Below are 21,539 nucleotides of genomic sequence, written 5' to 3'. Positions count from 1 at the left end.
CTCGGGAATCATCGGGAATGAGCGACTCATTTTCTACAGTGCTTACACAACGGGGCAGAGCTAGATCGTCGCCTCAGGAACGACTACAGAGGCTTAATTCCAACAGTTGCCTGTATTGTGGTGCTACAGGGCATTACAAATCTACCTGTCCAGTAAAAGACCAGACTCATCAACTAGGTAAGAGTACCATGGTGAGCCATACTGGGAGTTTTCTAACTCACATTACTCATACTCTCTTCCATGTTATCCTGCTGTGGGGTGACCAGTCTAAATCTTGCCGGGTGCTCATTGACTCTGGAGCTGATGAGAGTTTAATGGACGCTACTCTGGTATCGGAGCTGGGTATTTCCACACAAACCCTCTCCGTTCCCATGGACACCAGAGCACTGGACGGACGCACAATATGCAGTGTCACTCATAGTATGGTGCCCAATAACCTGTGTTTGTCGGACAATCACAGTGAGTTCATACAGTTTCTTTTCATTGAATCTCCCAATGTTCCTGTTGTTTTGGGATTTTCATGGCTCCAGAGGCACAACCACGTTATTGACTGGACCGCTGGTTCTATCCTGGGTTGGATAGTTCTGCCACTCACATTGCCTGAAGGCAGCGCAGCCTGCCCCGGGATGCTCTCCTGCGGGCTCTGGTAAAGCCTCGGATTTCTCTGCTGTTCCCGCAGGACCTCCTGGAGGTGTTCAGCAAGACTCGTGCCCCCTCCCTCCCTCTGCATATTCCCTACGAATGCGCTATTTATCTCCTCCTGGGCACAACACTGCCTCGTGGGCGGCTATATTCCCTGTCTGGCCCTGAGACCAAGGCCATGGAGGAGTACATTGAGGACTCTCTGGCTGCTGGGAGCATTCGTCCTTCTTCCTCCCCTGCCGGCGCAGGGTTCTTTTTTGTGGAAAAAAAGGACAAGACCCTGCGTCCATGTATTGACTACCGGGGCCTCAATGACATCACGGTGAAGAATCGTTACCCTCTACCACTCCTCTCCTCGGCTTTCAAACCTCTCCAGGGGGAAACCATCTTTTGCAAGTTGGACCTTCGGAATGCCTACCACTTAGTTCAAATACGCGAAGGTAACGAGTGGAAGACGGCCTTCAACACAGGTAGTGGACACAATGAGTACCTGGTCATGCCATTTGGACACACCATCGCTCCCGCAGTGTTCCAGGCCCTGGTCAACGATGTGCTCCGTGACATGTTGAACAGATTTGTGTTTGTCTACCTCAACGACATCCTTGTTTTCTCCCATTCTGCTCAAGAACACGTCCTCCATATCCTCCAAATCCTTCAGCGCCTCCTAGAGAACCAGTTGTTCGTGAAAGCTGAGAAGTGTGAATTCCACCGCTCCACTATTTCCTTTCTGGGATACGTCATCACTGAAGGAAATGTTCAGATGGATCCTGAGAAGGTGGGAGCGGTGGTGGATTTTCCCCAACCCACATCCAGAGTGCAGCTGCAAAGTTTCTTGGGATTTGTTCATTTCTACCGCCACTTTATTTGGGGCTACAGCACCCTGGCGGCTACCCTCTCTGCACTCACTTCTCCCAAGGTGCCGTTCACATGGTCTCCAGCTGTTGACAGGGCGTTTTTGGACCTCAAGCGTCGTTTTACTTCAGCCCCCATCCTCATCCATCCGGATCCGTCCCGTCAGGTTGTGGTTGAGGTCAACGCTTCTGACATTGGAGTGGGGGCCGTCCTGTCCCAGTGGTCTGCCAAGGACCAAAAGCTGCGTCCCTGTGCCTTCCTGTCCCATCGTCTCAACCCCGTTGAGAGAAACTACGACGTAGGAAATCGGGAACTTCTGGCAGTCAAGATGTTGTTGGAGGAGTGGAGGCACTGGCTGGAAGGGGCAGAACATACATTTTTGGTGTGGACCAATCATAAGAATCTAGAATATCTCCGCACCGCCAAGCGCCTTAGTTCTAGGTAGGCCCATTGGACCCTGTTATTCACCAGGTTCAACTTCACCATTTCCTACCGCGCAGGGTCCAGGAATGTGAAGCTGGACGCTCTCTCTCGCCTGTATAGCTCCGCTGCCACACAGCCTGACTCTGAGACCATCCTCCCTACCTCATGTCTGGCAGCTACAGTTGTCTGGGGAATCGAGAGCCTGGTTCGCAAGGCACAACTTTCCCAGCCCATGTTTGTCCTTGGTTCGGCCCGAGCTCAGGTCCTGGAATGGGCTCATTTCTCCAAGCTCGCCTGCCATCCCGGCTCCAGTCGAACCCCGGCCTTCCTCCGACAATGCTTCTGGTGCCCCACTATGGTTCCTGACATCTCAGCCCTCGTCGCCGCATGCACGGTATGTGCTCAGAACAAGACTCCGCGGCAAACTCCAGCTGGCCTCCTTCAGCTACTCCCTGTTCCTCATCGCCCCTGGTCCCATATATCCCTGGATTTTGTAACTCGGCTTCCTCCCTCTGATGGTAACACCACTATCCACCATTATCCTAAAGCTGCCCATTTCATCCCTCTCCCCAAGTTACCTTCAGACAAGGAGACGGACCAGCTCATGGTGCAGCACGTCTTCTGAATCCATGAACTCTGTTGACATCGACGGCCATCCGGCGTACACAGCGAAACGCTTCCTGAAGGTTCGATCTCGGGGCAGGGATTTCCAGTACCTGGTTGACTGGGAGGGTTATGGCCAGGAGGAGACTCAAACCATCTGCCTCCTGTGTCTGGTACAGTGTATAGATATATATATATATATATTTTTAGATAAACAGGTGGGGGTGGAGACCCCAGGGGCCTCATTTATAAACCATGCATAGGTACAAAACAGAACCAAGAAGGTGCATGTGCCATTTTTCACTTAAAAGTTTATACATTTATCAAAACTGTACTTGACTTGAGAATATGTGCTTTCCTCCCCGCAAACTTTAAACCATGCATACTCACAGTTTCTAGTGGTTGAAGTACTGCATTGCAAGAAGGTAAAAGTAGCCTAGTAACCTTGTATAATGGGGAATATATGATGACACTTATTCATAACCAAAACACGGGTAGCTAAATATAATTAGAACATGCAATGATTTGAGATTCATGAGAGATTCAAGAGCAAAAGGGTATTTTATCTTTGCATTCTAAAATAATTGTTTATTGTTTATTTCATTTCCATTATCATTGAAGAAAAAAATTCCTCACCTTTTCTGACTGTGTTGGTTTCATAGTCGTGAAATAGCCTACTGGCCTACAACAAGTTAGGGTAGGCTACCATTCGTTCCATCTCTCATTTAATTAGACCTACTTCACAGTTGTAAATAGCTAAGCTATTTCAAGTATTTTGCTATATGCGATCCGCTCCGAAGTTTAACGATAGAACAGAAGTTCACCTTTTCCATTGACCTTTTACAAATTTCTCGAATATTTCATTTATTAACATAATACAGTATACATATAGGTCTATAACCATTGCAGAATAAATTCCTCACCTTTTCTGGCCATGATGAGTTTATATTCCCGATGTAGCCACACAACAAATTACCATGCATCTTTCATTTAATTAGGCCTATTAGATGGGCTATTATAATTTTTTGTTTTTGCTCTATGCATCCGAAAGGGAGCGCGGTTTATGAAATACAGTAGGATTTAACAGGTGAACAGACAGTTGATATTTTGCATTAAAGTGTGTAGGCTACCACTGTAAGTAGGCCTACTGTAGTTTTCATTTCCTTCCGAGTAGACAATGTTTCATAATTTGCGGGCAGTGGAACATTATTGAATTTAAACAAGCTGTTTACAGGTCCACAACAATTCAGAAACGGTCAGATACAGCAAATGTCACTGCAAAAGAAAACATTCTGCCAACACCTCCAAAGACATTTGACCAAGTTCACCATTGCTATTTCCTTTAGATACGGTCTAGGCCTAATTCCAATAACTCCAAACTATAAAGCAAATAAGGGCGTTATTGTCACCATAAAAGGTGAATGATGGGAATTTTATAATGCTCATTCACGCACGCACAATTTTTCGATAGGTCTGATTCATAACAGGAAACGTGTATGTATGGCGAGCGGCAAATTGATTAATCTCTATATTTTTGTACATGCGCAGATTTGAAAGAAATGGCGCAAGCAGATATTTCATGTTCAATTTACGCAACGGTTATGAATGAGGCCCCTGGACTGCCACAATCGTCCTATGACGATCAAGGAGAGAGTTACTCTTGACGATCCAGGACCGCCACAGTCATGACAATCCAATACCGTCATGGTCATATGACGAACCAGGACCGCCACATTCATATGATAGTCCAGGACCACCAGTCATCTGATGATCCAGGACTGCCACAATCGACCATCCACATTAGGAGAACATCCGATTCAGGGAAGACTTTCCTCAATGCGTTGATTTCGCACATAGTGTATCTTTGTCAACCATCAAACATCTAAAAATACAACACAAGGATAAAGGGGGTACATTGCATTTAGTACAATCCAGTGAAATACCCTAAAAATACACTTGGCTGGCCATTGCTTTGGAGTTACTAGTTTCGGAATGGCATACTCAACTCAATCGTTCTAAAGTCTTTGGGTGCAGGGTTAAATGAAGATGTAACCTATAAAGAGGAAAACTACTCACTCCCTTTTTTTCCCGTGTTGTCAACACTACCCTAATTGGAAACGATACTGCTATCAAATATATATTACTGTAAAACGACTTGAAACAACTGCTACAGTTTGAATGAAATAATGGACAAATATTTATAAGTGACTGCAGGTTTTTTGCTTCTTACATAGTTTTGGAATGAACATAACATTACGAATTTGAAAATGATGTTATTAAATAGTGGGATAGGAAACAATGGGTGTAGTTTGTGCAGTGCTAGTTCAAGAGTCTCTTGAACTGCTTGTTATAATGTATGCCTTAGGAATTTCATGTCCATGTTCATTTCTTACTGCCAATGTAGAAAGGAGTACTAGTTGACGCAGGGGTTGGCATCTAGAAACAATGTTCTTTCCATGCTGTTCCAACTTCTTCCTAGTGGAAAAAGTCTGACAGATCTTGTTAAATGTCTGGTAAAATAAAACAGTCTTTACAAGGACCTGCGAATAATCTTGCTGTGCTTTCAGAATCATCCTAGTGTGAATGTTTCTTGCGCAGCATACCAGTACAAATATTCTATATGTCCTTTGAGGTGACAAGGTATTCTCTATTGTTCAAGTCACTGTGTCCTTGGGCCCTAGACCATGAGTGTGCCTGAAGGAGTATCATGTCGGGTTTCTCTCCTAAAGAGATCCATTCTTCAATTTGGGTTGCCAGTTCAAGGCATATTCTTTGGAAATGACGACCCTCTTGGGACTGTTGATTATGGCCATTGTGGTGGCTAAATGTCCTCTGTACCATTACTTTGTAACCCAACCAGTCTTTTCTTAACTTAAAGTACATATATGCCTTGCAGCCTGTTGCTCTCTGACTACATTTGAAAGTCTGGCCAGACCGCACTCAAAATAACAAATCGTATCCCCCAGCTTTGTCCTTGGGACATTCAGAATTGTGTTTTCAATGGTGCAGGTGAAACTTGCCCTTTGACCATTTCAGAAATATATTTATCTTCATCATAGTCTGGTTTAATGATGTGGATTTCAATGCGTGTGTTTTTCTTCATTCCTTTCTTTCTTTCTTTCTTTCTTTCTCAATGATAGTTTTTTTTATGAAGCCTTCCATGCCTACCTGAACATTTAAACAATATTTGATAATCCAGGACTGCCACAGTCATGTGACGATCCAGAACCGCCACAGTTGTATGACAATCCAGGACAACCATAGTGACAGTGGTTGTCCTAGTCCAATCAAAGCTACTGTACATATAACATATAGGATATAACATTTTTATGTGGGGCTCATTAATACGAGTCACATATCAGTTTGCAAAAAAATAAAATATATATAATTGAGTTTAAAAAGCGGCATACAAACATGGTCTCTTGGTTTTCTTGAGTAAGGCAGCTCCAAAATGCAGGTGTTTCAGCCTAGCTCAGTGCTTTCTGTGGTGGTGAGGCAAGCCAGCAGAAAATAGGAGTGTTGCGCCGTGATTGGCTCAGTGTTCTGTCACTCATGTGGAAACTACGTCACCAGTCCTTAGTAAGGGTAGACATCAAAAATTCAAGCCCTTTGGGTCCTGCCTTAGAGTTACATTAGTAGTGCCCTTCCAAGAAGGCTCAAGGTCATTGGCCACAGATAAAATGAAGTCAAATCACGTTATTTGTACAGTAGCTTTGATTGGACTGATCATGTCAACATCATACTTTCAAAATCTTAGCTAGCAGTCATCATCATGAATCAAGTCGACAATCTACTGGCAAATCCTTTTTAATCCTTGTCATATGAAGACAAATAATGAAGAGAAATTATAGATAAAGCATATCGGTGCTCATTGGCCATAAACATTACACAACAAGTTGCAAATCACAAATTCAACAGTGAGTGGTTTGGAAGGAATCGGTGACAGTGGCTAACAGCAAGCATTGCAACTGGGAAGTCGGGAATAAACGAGCTCAGACTGGGAAAATACGTTTTGAACGGTCACCCAACTCGGGATTGTAAATCCGTCCTCTTTGTCTTTCTTTGATGACAAAATTTGCCCACGAAGGACCGCCACGCTACTTTCCACATTACAACAAGATGATACAGGAACGTGTGCTACTTGGTCAAGCCTGCCATTGACGCATTGACGTCAGTCGTTACTATAAGGGCACAAGGCGAGACCCAGATGCAGACACGGGAGGCAGATGGTTTGAGTCTTTGATATTTATTAATAATCCAAAGGGGTAGGCAAGAGAATGGTCGTGGACAGGCAAAAGGTCAAAACCACGGGCTTAATCCTAGACACATGGAAAGTAGGGTGAATACGGAGAGTACGCGGTAACAAAAAACGAACAGCAGTGGAACTAAGGACTCTAGAGATGGGGAAAGGGACAATGAAACGTGGGGAAAGTTTGCGGGACTCCACCCGAAGGGGGAGTTCCTGTGTGGATAGCCATACCCTCTGCCCAATGCGATAGCGAGGAGCTGGAGTCCGGTGGCGATCTGCTTGTTGACAATACCTGGAGTTGGTCTTGAGAAGCGCCGCCCGGGATCTTCTCCAGGTACGCCGACAGCGGCGGACGAACATCTGGGCCGAGGGTATGTTGACTTCCTGCTCTTGTTCTGGGAAGAGTGGAGGCTGATACCCCATGGAGCACTCGAACGGAGAGAGTCCCGTAACCGAACAGGGAAGAGTGTTCCGGACATACTCCACCCAAACCAGTTGTCGGCTCCAGGTAATGGGGCTGGTCGAGACGAGGCATCTTAAGGTTGTTTCCAGGTCTTGGTTTGCCCGCTCCGACTGGCCGTTGGATTGGGGATGGAATCCGGAGGACAGGCTGGCCGACGACCCAATAAGGGTGCAGAACGCCTTCCAGAACTGAGACGAGAACTGAGGACCCCGGTCGGAGACCATGTCCACTGGGAGTCCATGGATCCTGAAGATGTGCTGCACCATTAGCTATGGCTGTCTCTTTGGCAGAGGGTAGTTTGGGGAGAGGGATGAAATGGGCGGCCTTGGAAAACCGATCCACTACCGTCAGAATGACGGTGTTGCCATCAGACGGAGGGAGCCCAGTGACAAAGTACAGGGAGATATGGGACCAGGGACGATGAGGGACAGGTAGTTGCTGAAGGAGCCGGAAGGGGCTTGCCGCGGAGTCTTATTCTGAGCACAAACGGTGCATGCGGCGACGAAGGTAGATGCGTCAGGAACCATTGTGGGTCAACAGAAACGTTGTCGGAGGAAGGCCAGGGTTCGACGAGAACCCCGATGACAGGTAAGCCTGGAGGAAAGAGCCCATTTCAGGACCCGGGACCGGACTGAATTAGGGACGAACAACCGGTTAGCCGGGCCTCCTCCAAGGGCAGGCTGGGAACGTTGTGCCTTGCGGATCAGGGTCTCAATACCCCAGCCCACAGCATCCGCAAGGCATGAGGTAGAGAGGATGTCTCGGAGTCAGAGGATGTGGCAGCGGGACTGTACAGGCGAGATAGGGCATCAGGTTTAACATTCTTGGACCCTGGGTGATAGGAAATGGTGAAGTTGAACCTGGTGAATAACAGAGCCCACAGGGCCTGCCAGCAGTTAAGGCACTTGGCTGAGTTGAGATATTCCAAGTTCTTGTGGTTGGTCCAAACCAAAAATGGATGTTCTATCCCTCCAGCCAGTGTCTCCACTCCTCCAGTGTGGAGACTGGAGGAGAACTCTTGACCACCAAGAGTTCTCGGTTACCCCAGTCGTAGTTTCTTTCTGCAGAGTTGAGACGATTGGACAGGAAGGCGCAGGGATAAAGCTTTTGGTCCTGGATGGATCGCTTGGACAAGATAGCCCCCACTCCAACGTCAGAAGCATCTACCTCAACCACAAACTGACGGGACGGGTCCGGATGAACGAGGATGGGGGCCGTAGTGAACTGGCGCTTCAGGTACACAAAGGCTCTGTCAACCGCTGGGGACCATATGAACAGTACCTTGGGAGAGATGAGTGCCGAGAGGGGGGCCGCTAGGGGGCTGTAGCCTCGAATGAAATTCCGGTAGAAATTGGCAAAGGAAACGTTGTAGCTGCACCCTGGCCGTAAGTTGGGGCCAATCCACTACTGCTTTCACCTTTTCCTTTTTTTCTTCCTTTCACTTTTTCCTGGACATTTCCTTCAGCGATGACATATCCCAGAAAGGAGAGGGTAGAACGGTGGAACTCGCATTTCTCCGCTTTCACAAATAACTGGTTCTCCAGGAGGCGCTGAAGGACTTGTCGAACATGGAGGACATGTTCTTGGGCAGAACAGGAAAAAACAGGATGTCGTCGAGGTAGACGAACACGAATCGGTTTAACATGTCCCAGAGCACATCATTTACCAGGGCCTGGAAGACCGCGGGGCGTTTGTGAGTCCAAATGGCATGACCAGGTACTCATAATGTCCACTGGCAGTGTTGAAGGCTGTCTTCCACTCATTCCCTTCGCGTATCCAAACCATGTGGTAGGCATTCCAAATGTCCAGCTAGGAGAAGATGGTAGCCCCCAGAGGTTTGAAAACTGAGGAGAGGAGTGGTAGGGGGTAACAACTATTGATCGTTATGTCATTAAGGCCCCGGTAGTCAATGCATGGTCGCAGGGTCTGGTCCTTCTTTTCCACAAAGAAAAACCCTTGACTTAAGCCCTGAGGAGGTCGTCTCGGGGAAGGCTGCGCTGCTTTGAGGCAATGGGAATGGCAGAATGGACTCCAACCCAGGATTGAACTCATGGTCCAGTCAATAACGGGGTTGTCTTTTTGGAGCCAAGAAAATCCCAACACAACAGGAACATGGGGGGACTCAATGAGGAGAAGATGTATAGCCTCACTGGGATTTCCTGAAACTCGCAGATTAACAGGAACAATGCTGTGGGTAACTCTACCAATGGAGCGGCCATTCAGTGCTCTAGCATCCATGAGAGGAGAGAGGAGAGGAGTTGAGTGGGTATACCTAATTCAGAAACTAGGGTAGCGTCCATAAAACTCTCATCAGCCCCAGAGTCAATGAGCACCCAGAGAGACTTAGACTGGTCTCCCCACAGCAGTATCCCGAAAAAAGGAATGCGGTTGATTCCCAGTCTGGCTCACCATTGTGCTTGAACCTACTAACGAAATAGGTCTCTTAACTGGACAGGTGGCTATATAATGTCCCGCAGCCCCACAGTACAGACAACTGTTGGAACTTAGTCTATGTGAACGTTCCATAGGCGATAATCTAGCTCTGCCCAGTTGCATAGGTTCCGGTGTATCTGACTGACCCGTCGCCGATGATTCTCGAGGGAACTCGGGTGGCTTCTGGTCTTCTCGGAAATAAAGCCTTCGTGGACTTCCAGATTCATTTGGAGAGGAACAAGTAGCAGCGGATGAACGAGTGTGCCAAAGACCAGACCTCCTCTCACTCCTGCATTCCCGTAGATGCACATCAATCCTAAGAGTAAGGGTGATAAGGGAACTCCCGAGCTGCTAGCTCGTATTTTATTTCCTCTGAGAGTCCGTGAAGGAAGGTATCGAATAAGGACTCCAAATTCCAGGCACTCTCGGCGGCCAACGTGTGAAAATCTACTGCGTAGTCTGCCACACTACATGAGTCTTGATGTAACTCGAGTAGTTTTCAGATCGCCTCTCTCCCAGATACCGGAGAATCAAACACCTTCCTCACCTCTGCCATGAAATCTTCCAGATGACGACAAATGGCGGATTGTTGCTCCGAAACTGCTGTAGCCCAAGAGAGCGCCCTTCCTGACATTAGCGTAATAATATACGCTATCTTTGTGATGACCCTCCCACTCTGTCTGCCGAATTCTTTCTCTTTGCTCTTGTTTTCCTAAATAGGATGTCGGTTGGCGGAGCCGGGAGTGTCGTCAGAGAAATGGGACACACCTGGGCTCGGGTGTGTCCCAGGATAAATGCACCTCTTCCCCATTCATTGAGGAGACTCTCCATACAGACACACTTGCAGATTTTGGTTGTGGCATTTTTATGGCTGTTTTGTTTGTTTGCGTTGGCACCTTTCAACACCCCTCATTATCACATGTATACACGTAACTTCTCACTTACACTACTGACTACTGACTACACACACCATTGTTTATTGTATTTACTTTACTTCAGTTAATAAATATATTTTGTAATTCTTTATCTCCACGTTGTCTCCCTTTTGTTACGAACTTCGAGCCGGTTCCTGACAAGTGGGGGCTCATCCGGGATCTTGAAGGTATTGTGTTTGGGAGAAAATGTGGAGTTAATGTTAAACTCTGTAGGTGCTTTGTTTGCATTTTTGTTACAGCTTGTTTGAGTTGTAATGTTTGGTGCCCAGTATTGGTTACCTTTGTTTGTTTGGTAAACTTGCCACTGCGGTGGATAGTTGGTTGTGTGCTGCATTGGAGAGAGTACATTGGGTTAGTTTCCAAGCCTTTGCCCAGGCTGGAGACTCTTGATCTACTAGCTGTTGGGACATCGGTCCGAGGAGGTGAGTACAGTCGGCTGTGTACCTCAGTGGGAGATTTGGGTAGGGTAGTGACATTTACTACCCGGAGCTATAGCCTTTTTCCCCTGTTAGGCTTAGTGACGTGTTTCATTTTTGGAATACGTTGGGCATGGTTATTTTGTTTGTTATTTTTGTGTGGTGTCTGTGGACTGAGCAGTTGTCTCGGGGGCACATCCGTGGCTTGGGAGAATCTGCCAGCGTGCTGGGTGGTTTATTTCCTTGCCAGTTGGCTACAGTGCCTAATTACCCACCGCAAATCTGCATGAAGACAAGGGTTGAGTTACTGTAGGTTTTGGGGAAGCTCCATATACACTGCTCAAAAAAATAAAGGGAACACTTAAACAACACAATGTAACTCCAAGTCAATCACACTTCTGTGAAATCAAACTGTCCACTTAGGAAGCAACACTGATTGACAATAAATTTCACATGCTGTTGTGCAAATGGAATAGACAAAAGGTGGAAATTATAGGCAATTAGCAAGACACCCCCAAAAAAGGAGTGATTCTGCAGGTGGTGACCACAGACCACTTCTCAGTTCCTATGCTTCCTGGCTGATGTTTTGGTCACTTTTGAATGCTGGCGGTGCTCTCACTCTAGTGGTAGCATGAGACGGAGTCTACAACCCACACAAGTGGCTCAGGTAGTGCAGTTCATCCAGGATGGCACATCAATGCGAGCTGTGGCAAAAAGGTTTGCTGTGTCTGTCAGCGTAGTGTCCAGAGCATGGAGGCGCTACCAGGAGACAGGCCAGTACATCAGGAGACGTGGAGGAGGCCGTAGGAGGGCAACAACCCAGCAGCAGGACCGCTACCTCCGCCTTTGTGCAAGGAGGTGCACTGCCAGAGCCCTGCAAAATGACCTCCAGCAGGCCACAAATGTGCAAATGTCCTTCCTCTGTCAGTAAGCGGTGAGAATTTGAATGGAGTGGATTGCACCATCTGGGGCCCTATATAAGCTCATGGAACGGAAGTACCGTTCTTTTCAACGGGGCGCCTGGCGCAAGAGGGACATCACAATGGCGTCCTGCAAAGCTTTCGTTTTAGCAGTTCTATATCTCCGGTCATGTTTTTATTCGTTATAGTTGTTAAAGACATCATAAGGTAGTTAATTTAAACCGACTTATAGCAGTTTATATCAGTTTATTGCGATTTTCTGGGATTTCTTTGTGACGCGCTATCAGGAGTTGGACACCTTTCCGGCACATAGCTAACGTTCAGCGGCTATTTCGACAGGAGAAGAGGACATCTTTCAACCAAAAGACGATTGTTCTGGAGAAAGGACACCTTGCCCAAGATTCTGATGGAAGCTCAGCAAATAGTAAGCAGTCTTTATGCTGTTAATTCGTATTTATGTTGACAAATGTCAAATAATAATTCCGCCATGAATTTCGGTGCGGTCTCGCTTTAGCGCACGCTGTATTGCGCAGTAACGTTAATTTTAAAAATCTAACACAGCGGTTGCATTAAGAACTAATGTATCTTTCATTTGCTGTCCAACATGTATTTTTTTAGTCAAGTTTATGATTACTTATCGATTAGAATAGGTGCCTCTCCAAGATGGCGCCGGACAGATTGCTTGAAGTTTTGGCCACTAATCACATTGTATAACCACGATTTGTGCCGCTAAATATGCACATTTTCGAACAAACCCTATATGCATTGTGTAATATGATGTTACAGGACTGTCATCTGATGAAGAATATCAAGGTTAGTCAAAAATTATATATCTTTTGCCTGTTTGTTACGATCGCTAAACTTTGCTGCTGGTAAATGGTGTTGTGTTTCTGGCTATTGTGGTAAGCTAATATAATGCTATATTGTGTTTTCGCTGTAAAACACTTAAAAAATCTGAAATATTGGCTGGATTCACAAGATCTGTGTCTTTCATTTGCTGTACGCTGTGTATTTTTAAGAAATGTGTTATGGTGAGTAATTAGGTAATACACGTTGCTCTCTGTAGTTATTCTAGTCGCTTTGGTGAGAGTTGTGATGGTGGCTGCAATGGTAAACTATGATTTATACCTGAAATATGCACATTTTTCTAACAAAACATATGCTATACAATAAATATGTTATCAGACTGTCATCTGATGAAGTTGTTTCTTGGTTAGTGGCTATTTATATCTTTATTTGGTCGAATTTGTGATAGCTACTGATGGAGTAAAAAAATGGTGGAGTAAAAAAGTGGTGTCTTTTGCTAACGTGGTTAGCTAATAGATTTACATATTGTGTCTTCCCTGTAAAACATTTTAAAAATCAGAAATGATGGCTGGATTCACAAGATGTGTATCTTTCATCTGGTGTCTTGGACTTGTGATTTAATGATATTTAGATGCTAGTATTTACTTGTGACGCAATGCTAGGCTATGCTAGTCAGCTTTTTTACTGATGGGGGTGCTCCCGGATCCGGGTTTGGGAGGAATTAGAGGTTAAATTAGCATGGTCACGAAAGTCAGAAAAGCAATAAAATGAATCGCTTACCTTTGATAATCTTCGGATGTTTGCACTCACGAGACTCCCAGTTACACAATAAATGTTATTTTTGTTCGATAAATATTAGTTTTATAACCAAAATCCGCCATTTAGTTTGCGCGTTATGTTCAGAAAACCACATGCTCGTTCCGGCCCTGAAAGGGAGACACAAATTCCAAAAAGTATCAAGTTAAAAAATAATACTAAAAATATTTATAATCATGAAATCACAAGTGAAATATACCAAAACACAGCTTAGCTTGTTGTTATTCCACCTATGGTGTCAGATTTGAAAATATGCTTTACAGCGAAAGCAATCCAAGCGTTTGTGAGTTTATCATTCACTAGACAAAGAACAAAGAATAGCTAGAACAGTTAGCCTTAAATTAGCTTGGTCACGAAAGTCAGAAAAGCAATACAATTAATCGCTTACCTTTGATAATCTTCGGATGTTTGTACTCACGAGACTCCCAGTTACACAATAAATGTTATTTTTGTTCGATAAAGATTAGCTTTATAACCAAAAATCGCTATTTGGTTTGCGCGTTATGTTCAGAAAGCCACAAGCTCGTTCTGGTACTGAAGGGCAGACGAAAATTCCAAAAAGTATCTGTAATGTTCGTAGAAACATGTCAAAGGTTTTTTATAATCAATCCTCAGGTTGTTTTTAACATACATAATCGATCATATTTCAACCAGACGGTAAACTGTTCAATTCTACAGAGATAGAAAATGTCGAGCAAAATCTCTCTTACGCAGGAACCAATCAAAGGACACCTGGTCATCCACTGACGTGTTTTGATAAATCTCGCTCATTTTTCAAAATAAAAGCCTGAAACTATGTCTAAAGCCTGGTCACAGCCGAGGAAGCCATTGGAAAAGAAATCTGGTTGATACGCCTTTAAATGGTGGACGGGCAAGCAATGTAACAAGGTTTTTCTTTTTTTTAAGCACTTCCGGGTTGGAGTTCTTCAGGTTATCGCTTGCAAATTCAGTTCTGTTATACTCACAGACAATGTTTTGACAGTTTTGGAAACTTTAGAGTGTTTTCTATCCTAATCTGTCAAATATATGCATATTCTAATATCTGAGCCTGAGAAATAGTCAGTTTACCTTGGGAACGTTATTTTTCCAAATATAAAAATTCTGCCCCCTAGCTTCAAGAGGTTATCCCGTTATCTGTACCCCGCTCCGATCTAATCAAGTCGCAACGGGCTGACCCCACATTAGAAGAGTTGCTTGACCAAATTTTGCCTGTGGAACAGTTGGGAGATGTCGCCCAGGGCTATTTTCTCAAAGAGGATGTCCTGATGAGAAAGTGGGTGTCTCATGGTAGTTGTTTTCTGGGGGAGGCGATTAGTCAGGTTGTTGTACCAGTTAAGCTTCGTGAGTTGGTTTTGACAACTTCCCACAACGACGTTGCTGGACATATGGGTGTGAGGAAAACTTACAATCATTTTTTTTTGGCCTAGGTTAAGAGGGATGTTTCTGAGTTCATCAAAACTTGTCACACCTGTCAATTAACTGATAAACCTAATCAAGCTATTCAGCCGGTACCACAGTGTCCTATTCCTGTACTCAGTCAACCTTTTGAGTATCTGATTATTGACTGTGTTGGTCCTCTGCCTCGTTCTAAAAAGGGTAGTAGTTACCTGTTCACTGTGATGTGTCAGACCACTAGGTTTCCTGCTGCCTATCCTCTCCGGTCTATCACGACTAAGTCTGTGCTAAAAGCTTTGACTCAGTTTCTCTCACTGTTTGGAATCCCTAAGGTCATTCAGAGTGATCAAGGATCTAATTTCACCTCTAATCTGTTTGGTCAGGTTTTCCAACAGCTCCATATTAAACACAATTTGTCTAGCGCCTATCACGCGCAAAGTCAAGGAGTGCTGGAACGTTTCCATCAAACACTTAAGTCTTTGTTGAGAGCTTATTGTACTGAGATGGATAAGGATTGGGAGGAGGGGTTGCCTTGGTTACTGTTAGCCGCTAGGGAGGTTTCACAGGAGAGCACGGGGTTCAGTCCAAATTACCTTGTGTTTGGACATGGGGTGCGTGGACTTCTATCTGTTCTCAAGGATGACTGGAAGTCTCCCGAGCCACCTGAGTCCCTGTTATCTTATGTGTGTGATTTCTGGCGACGCCTGTACACCGCTGGTGAAATGGCTAAAGAGAAGCTATCATCTTCACAGGAGAGGATGAAAGGCATATTTGGTCGGCGAACTGAGCCTCGTCACTTTAGTCCAGGTGACCAGGTTCTTGCTTTGCTGCCAATTGTTGGATCTCCTTTTCAAGCCAAGTTTTAATGTCCATATACGGTTATGCACCAGTGCACTGAGCAAAACTATCTAGTTGCCACTCCAGATTGGAGAAAAGTACACCAACTGTGCCATGTAAATTTGTTAAAACCCTATTATGCACATTCCTCTGAGGCTGAACAGTGGGAGGCTACAGAGGACGGTAAACCTGTTCTTTAGGCAGATTCCGTTATTTCTCTGGGTTCTTGTCATGCTAGGTCCATGCATGAGGAGGAAGATGTTCCTGGTCCCAACGATTGCATACTGCAGGGTAGATTTAAAAATTCAGAGACACTGGATATTTTAGATAGCCTTCTCGCTCATCTACCTGTTGATGGGCGGAAAGAGATGGTTGGTCTGATTCGGAGATTTCCAGGTTTGTTTTCTGATACACCTACACGTAAAAACTTAATAGAACACGATATTGACGTTGGGGATACTGACCCCATTCGTCAGTGGTTCTATAGTTTCTTCAGAGAAACTGCATTGTCTGGATGCTGACGTCAGGTACATGCTGAAGAGTGAGATAGCAGAGCCTTCTTTCTCCAGATGGGCTTCTCCCTGTATCTTGGTCAGTAAACCGGATGGGACAAACAGATTTTGTACGAACTACCTTAACCTCTAACGCCTACCAAACCCGGATCCGGGATCCCCCCCAACACAAAAGCTGACTAGCATAGCCTAGCCTAAAGTTACAGGGATATCATAAATTTTTTTTTCATGAAATCACAAGTCCAAGACACCAAATGAAAGATACAGATCTTGTGATTCAAGCCATCATCTCTGATTTGTAAAATGTTTTACAGGGAAGACACAATATGTAAATCTATTAGCTAACCACTGTTAGCAAAAGACAACAATTTTCTTACTCCACCATTTTCTTACTGCATCAGTAGCTATCACCAATTCGGCCAAATAAAGATATTGATAGCCACTAACCAAGAAAAAACCTCATCAGATGACAGTCTGATAACATATTTATGGTATAGGATAGGTTTTGTTAGAAAAATGTGCATATTTCAGGTATAAATCATAGTTTACAATTGCACCCACCATCACAACTCGACTAGAAAAAATACAGAGAGCAACGTGTATTACCTAATTACTAATCATAAAACATTTCTTAAAAATACACAGCATACACTAATTGAAAGACACAGATCCTGTGAATCCAGACAATATTTCAGATTTTCTAAGTGTCTTACAGCGAAAACACAATAAATCGTTATATTAGCATAGCACATGTGCAAACATTACCCCAGCATTGATTCACGGCAAAAAGAGCGATAGCATTATCACCACCAAAATGTATTAATTTTTTCACTAACCTTCTCAGAATTCTTCAGATGACACTCCTGTAACATCATATTACAACATACATATAGAGTTTGTTCGAAAATGTGCATATTTAGCCACCAAAATCATGGTTAGACAATGAGAAAAGTAGCCCAGCTGGTCAGAAAATGTCGGGCGCCATATTAGACAGTGATCTAGTCTTATACATAAATACTCATAAACTTGACTAAAAAATACAGGGTGGACAGCGATTGATAGACAATTTAATTCTTAATACAATCGCTGAATTACATTTTTTAAATTATCCTTACTTTTCAATACAGGTTGCGCCAAGCGAAGCTATACCAAACAAAATGGCGGCATAAGCGTTTAACATTTTTCAACAGAAACACGATTTATCATCATAAATTGTTCTTACTATGAGCTGTTCTTCCATCAGAATCTTGGGCAATGAATCCTTTCTCCGGTCTAATCGTCTTTTGGTCGAAAGATCTCCTCTTGTCCGGTCGAAATGGTCACTAACGTTCACCATGCACTCGAAAAGTGCCCAGCGCTTCAAAGTGTATTACACAGAAATGCCATAAAATCGCCCTAAACGGATATAAATTGCTATAAAACGGTTCAAATTAACTACCTTATGATGTTTTTAACACCTATAACGAGTAAAAACATGACCGGAGAAATATTACTGGCTAAACAACAGCTTGGAAGGAGGCAAGTCCGACGTCCTTCGTGCGTCAGGCGCAGGCAGCAAAAGAAAGCTACTTCTGGTATTTGGTGTTTTATACAGGCCCTGATTGCGCAATCGACTCCATTCAAAGCGTCACCACGTACTGACATCCAGAGGAAGACGTAGGCAGTGTCTGTTTCTCCATAGCATTTACAGGGACATTACAACCGACCTGGGAACAGGGGCCAAGATGTCTGAAATCTCACTCCCTGTCATGAAAAGTGCTGTAGAAGGAGTTCTGTTTCACTCAGAGACAAAATTCCAACGGCTATAGAAACTAGAGAGTGTTTTCTATCCAATAATAATAATAATATGCATATTGTACGAGCAAGAATTGAGTAGGAAGCCGTTTAATCTGGAGCCCGATTTATGCTAAGTCGAAACAGCACCCCCTATATTCGCAAGAAGTTAAGGTAAACAGTGTCACTAAGCCAGATTCATTTCCGCTTCCTCGGATGGAGGACTGTATTGATCAAGTCGGCACAGCTAAGTTTGTGAGCAAATTTGACCTGTTAAAGGGCTATTGGCAGGTGCCACTGACGACTATGGCACGTGCAATCGCTGCCTTTATTACACCCTCTGGTCTGTACTCATATTCAGTTATGAGTTTTGTCCTGCGTAATGCACCTGCCACTTTTGAAGTGTTTCCATTCCCCTTTAAGATAGCTTTACCTTTACTCAAGTATGACAATTGAGTACTTTTTCAACCACTGGAGATATGATGATGAGCCTTTAGATGTTATTTAATCTGATTATTTGCTGTTACTTAATTATTATCTGAGTAAACTAATTATTTGGTGTAAACACAAATCTGTTGAGTATCTAAATGAGGGAATCAAGCAGCTCATCTTGAAGACCTGAAAGGTTGTGCTATGGGCACAGGTTCCCAGGTTCCCTTGACTCCATTTAATGGCCCAGAATGATTGTCGGAGTATACAATTCTGTTTTTTCTGCCTGCTGGTGGCTGAGGGAAGGGGGTTGGACAGTGTGACAAAGGCCTGATCTCCCCCATACAGACCCCATGCTGGAGCTGTCATCAGCACTCTCTCTCAGAGGAAGAACGCTATGCTTCCCACACATGCATACACACACGTACGCCTACGAACAAACAAACACACACATCGTGCGCACACACACACACTCCTACACTAAGAGACACATTGAGTATGGTCAGCTTTAAAGTGCTCGCTCACCCCCAGTAGTAGTTGAAAGAGGAGCAAGTGATCTGCAGAGGAAGGGAATCACAGGCCTTTCAGTGGCCATTAGGGCTAACACCATGGATCAATAAGGAGCCATACTACCACTGAGGTCTGACTAATAGGCCTCTGCAGGCCCGCATATAATGACAGCATTAGTGCAGATTCACAGATGGATAGCACGTTGGGAGAGAATGATGAACCAGAGACAGATGGAGATAGAGAGAGATACAGAGAGGGGAAATAGGTTCCTCATATTAGTTGACGTGATCGTTCAGAAAATACTGTTTCTACAGGGAAAATCCCCTTTAGTGTTGAATGATCATGTTGGTACAATCATTTACATCATGTTCCTTCAGCTGACATTTTTTAGGGAACAGTTCTGGCTCAAGCTACAGAGGAAGTAAGTAGTCCCTTTAAAATAAAAAAAAGCAGACATCATGTGGTTATAAGAAAATAGCAAATTCACCACAGTGTGTTTTTGCATGAGGAGATAAATCTGGACTCGCATTTGGATGTATCTATCCACCAGGCTGATCCTGCTGGACTAATAAATAATGCCACCTGACACCCATTAGCTGTAAGCCCAGCTGAGGGGCTGGAGTTGGGGGAGCAGCAGCGTGTATCTTCTCTTTCTACACATGCACAGTTTTTAATATAGGCTCATGTTGTTGGTAATCTGCAGCCTCCAATTCCAGGATGTTGGCTTGGGTTTCATTTAATTACTGTCTCAATGTATCTTCCTCATTCTCTCCAAGTCAGTGCTCGCTTGTCTGACTGTGTCCAACAATGTGAATGTAAAAAAAGCTTTGTATTCTGTAGAGTAGTACATTGTGTGCTGTGAAATGTGGAGTGGATCTGGCAGTTTTACTTGCTACTCGTGATAACATGGCCTTTGAATTGAGTACACATTTTCCTTCCTGTTTTCTTTCAAAGGCACCACTGAGAAATAGCTAAATAAACGAGGGCCATTCCACATATGAAAAAAAAGGAACAGGAAAGCACTTTTAGCTCTGTGCCAAAGCCTTAGTATAGAGTGCATAGTGTTAGAGTAACCAAGCAATGCAGCTGGGGATGGACAACTATGCAACTTAAAGGCAGTGTTTAAATCAAGATGCAAGCAGGGCCTCTACCGCAAACTACAGGTCACACACACACACACACACACACACACACACACACACACACACACACACACACACACACACACACACACACACACACACACACACACAGAGAGAGAGAGAGAGAGAGAGAGAGAGAGAGAGAGAGAGAGAGAGAGAGAGAGAGAGAGAGAGAGAGAGAGAGAGAGAGAGAGAGAGAGAGAGAGAGAGAGAGAGAGAGAGAGAGAGAGAGAGAGAGAGAGAGAGAGAGAGAGAGAGAGAGAGAGAGAGAGAGATGTTTACTACAACTGGATTCCTCATGTGAAAATGTCCACACTATGATCCCATCCCCTTAGAACGGCCTGAACCAATGAAAACTTGGCAAACACATGCTGTTGACGACAAGCATTTTTCTAATTTAAGTGAGAGAAAAATATGTTGATATTTGGTGCTGTGGTTTTTTCTACAGTCCTTGGTTACATAACTGATGGGTTTGGGCAAAAAAAAAATTGCCTCATTTGAGCAAGTATTCAATACAGGTTAGCTAGGGGAGCAGGGGAAGTTTTAAAACTCTTGGTCACAATGGAGTTTTTAGAGGTGATATTGAGAGTAGAGCTGGTCTGTTTTTGTGGAGAAAAACGCAACCTTTGAATAATGCAAACACAACCAAACCCATGGGAGTAGTTATTGGATATACATGATTTCCGTGTCTACAGACTGTAACAGATACTGTATATCCTAGAATTTGTTCTGACAAAAAATCCCTATCCCTAGGCACCACTGATGCATTTTGTTATCTATTGACAAGTTAAATAGTCTGTGTACAGTCGTGGCCAAAAGTTTTGAGAATGACACAAATATTAATTTTCACAAAGTCTGCTGCCTCAGTTTGTATGATGGCAATTTGCATATACTACAGAATGTTATGAAGAGTAATCAGATGAATTGCAATTAATTGCAAAGTCCCTCTTTGCCATGCAAATGAACTGAATCCCCCAAAAACCTTTCCACTGCATTTCAGCCCTGCCACAAAAGGACCAGCTGACATCATGTCAGTGATTCTCTCGTGAACACAGGTGTGAGTGTTGACGAGGACAAGGCTGGAGATCACTCTGTCATGCTGATTGAGTTCGAATAACAGACTGAAAGCTTCAAAAGGAAGGTGGTGCTTGGAATCATTGTTCTTCCTCTGTCAACCATGGTTACCTGCAAGGAAACACGTGCCGTCATCATTGCTTTATACAAAAAGGGCTTCACAGGCAAGGATATTGCTGCCAGTAAGATTGCAACTAAATCAACCATTTATCGGATCATCAAGAACTTCAAGGAGAGCGGTTCAATTGTTGTGAAGAAGGTTTCAGGGCGCCCAAGAAAGTCCAGCAAGCGCCAGGACCGTCTCCTAA

Source organism: Salvelinus namaycush, chromosome 30, assembly GCF_016432855.1.
Source record: "Salvelinus namaycush isolate Seneca chromosome 30, SaNama_1.0, whole genome shotgun sequence".
Taxonomy (NCBI): Eukaryota; Metazoa; Chordata; class Actinopteri; order Salmoniformes; family Salmonidae; genus Salvelinus; species Salvelinus namaycush.
This window is presented reverse-complemented; position numbering follows the sequence as displayed.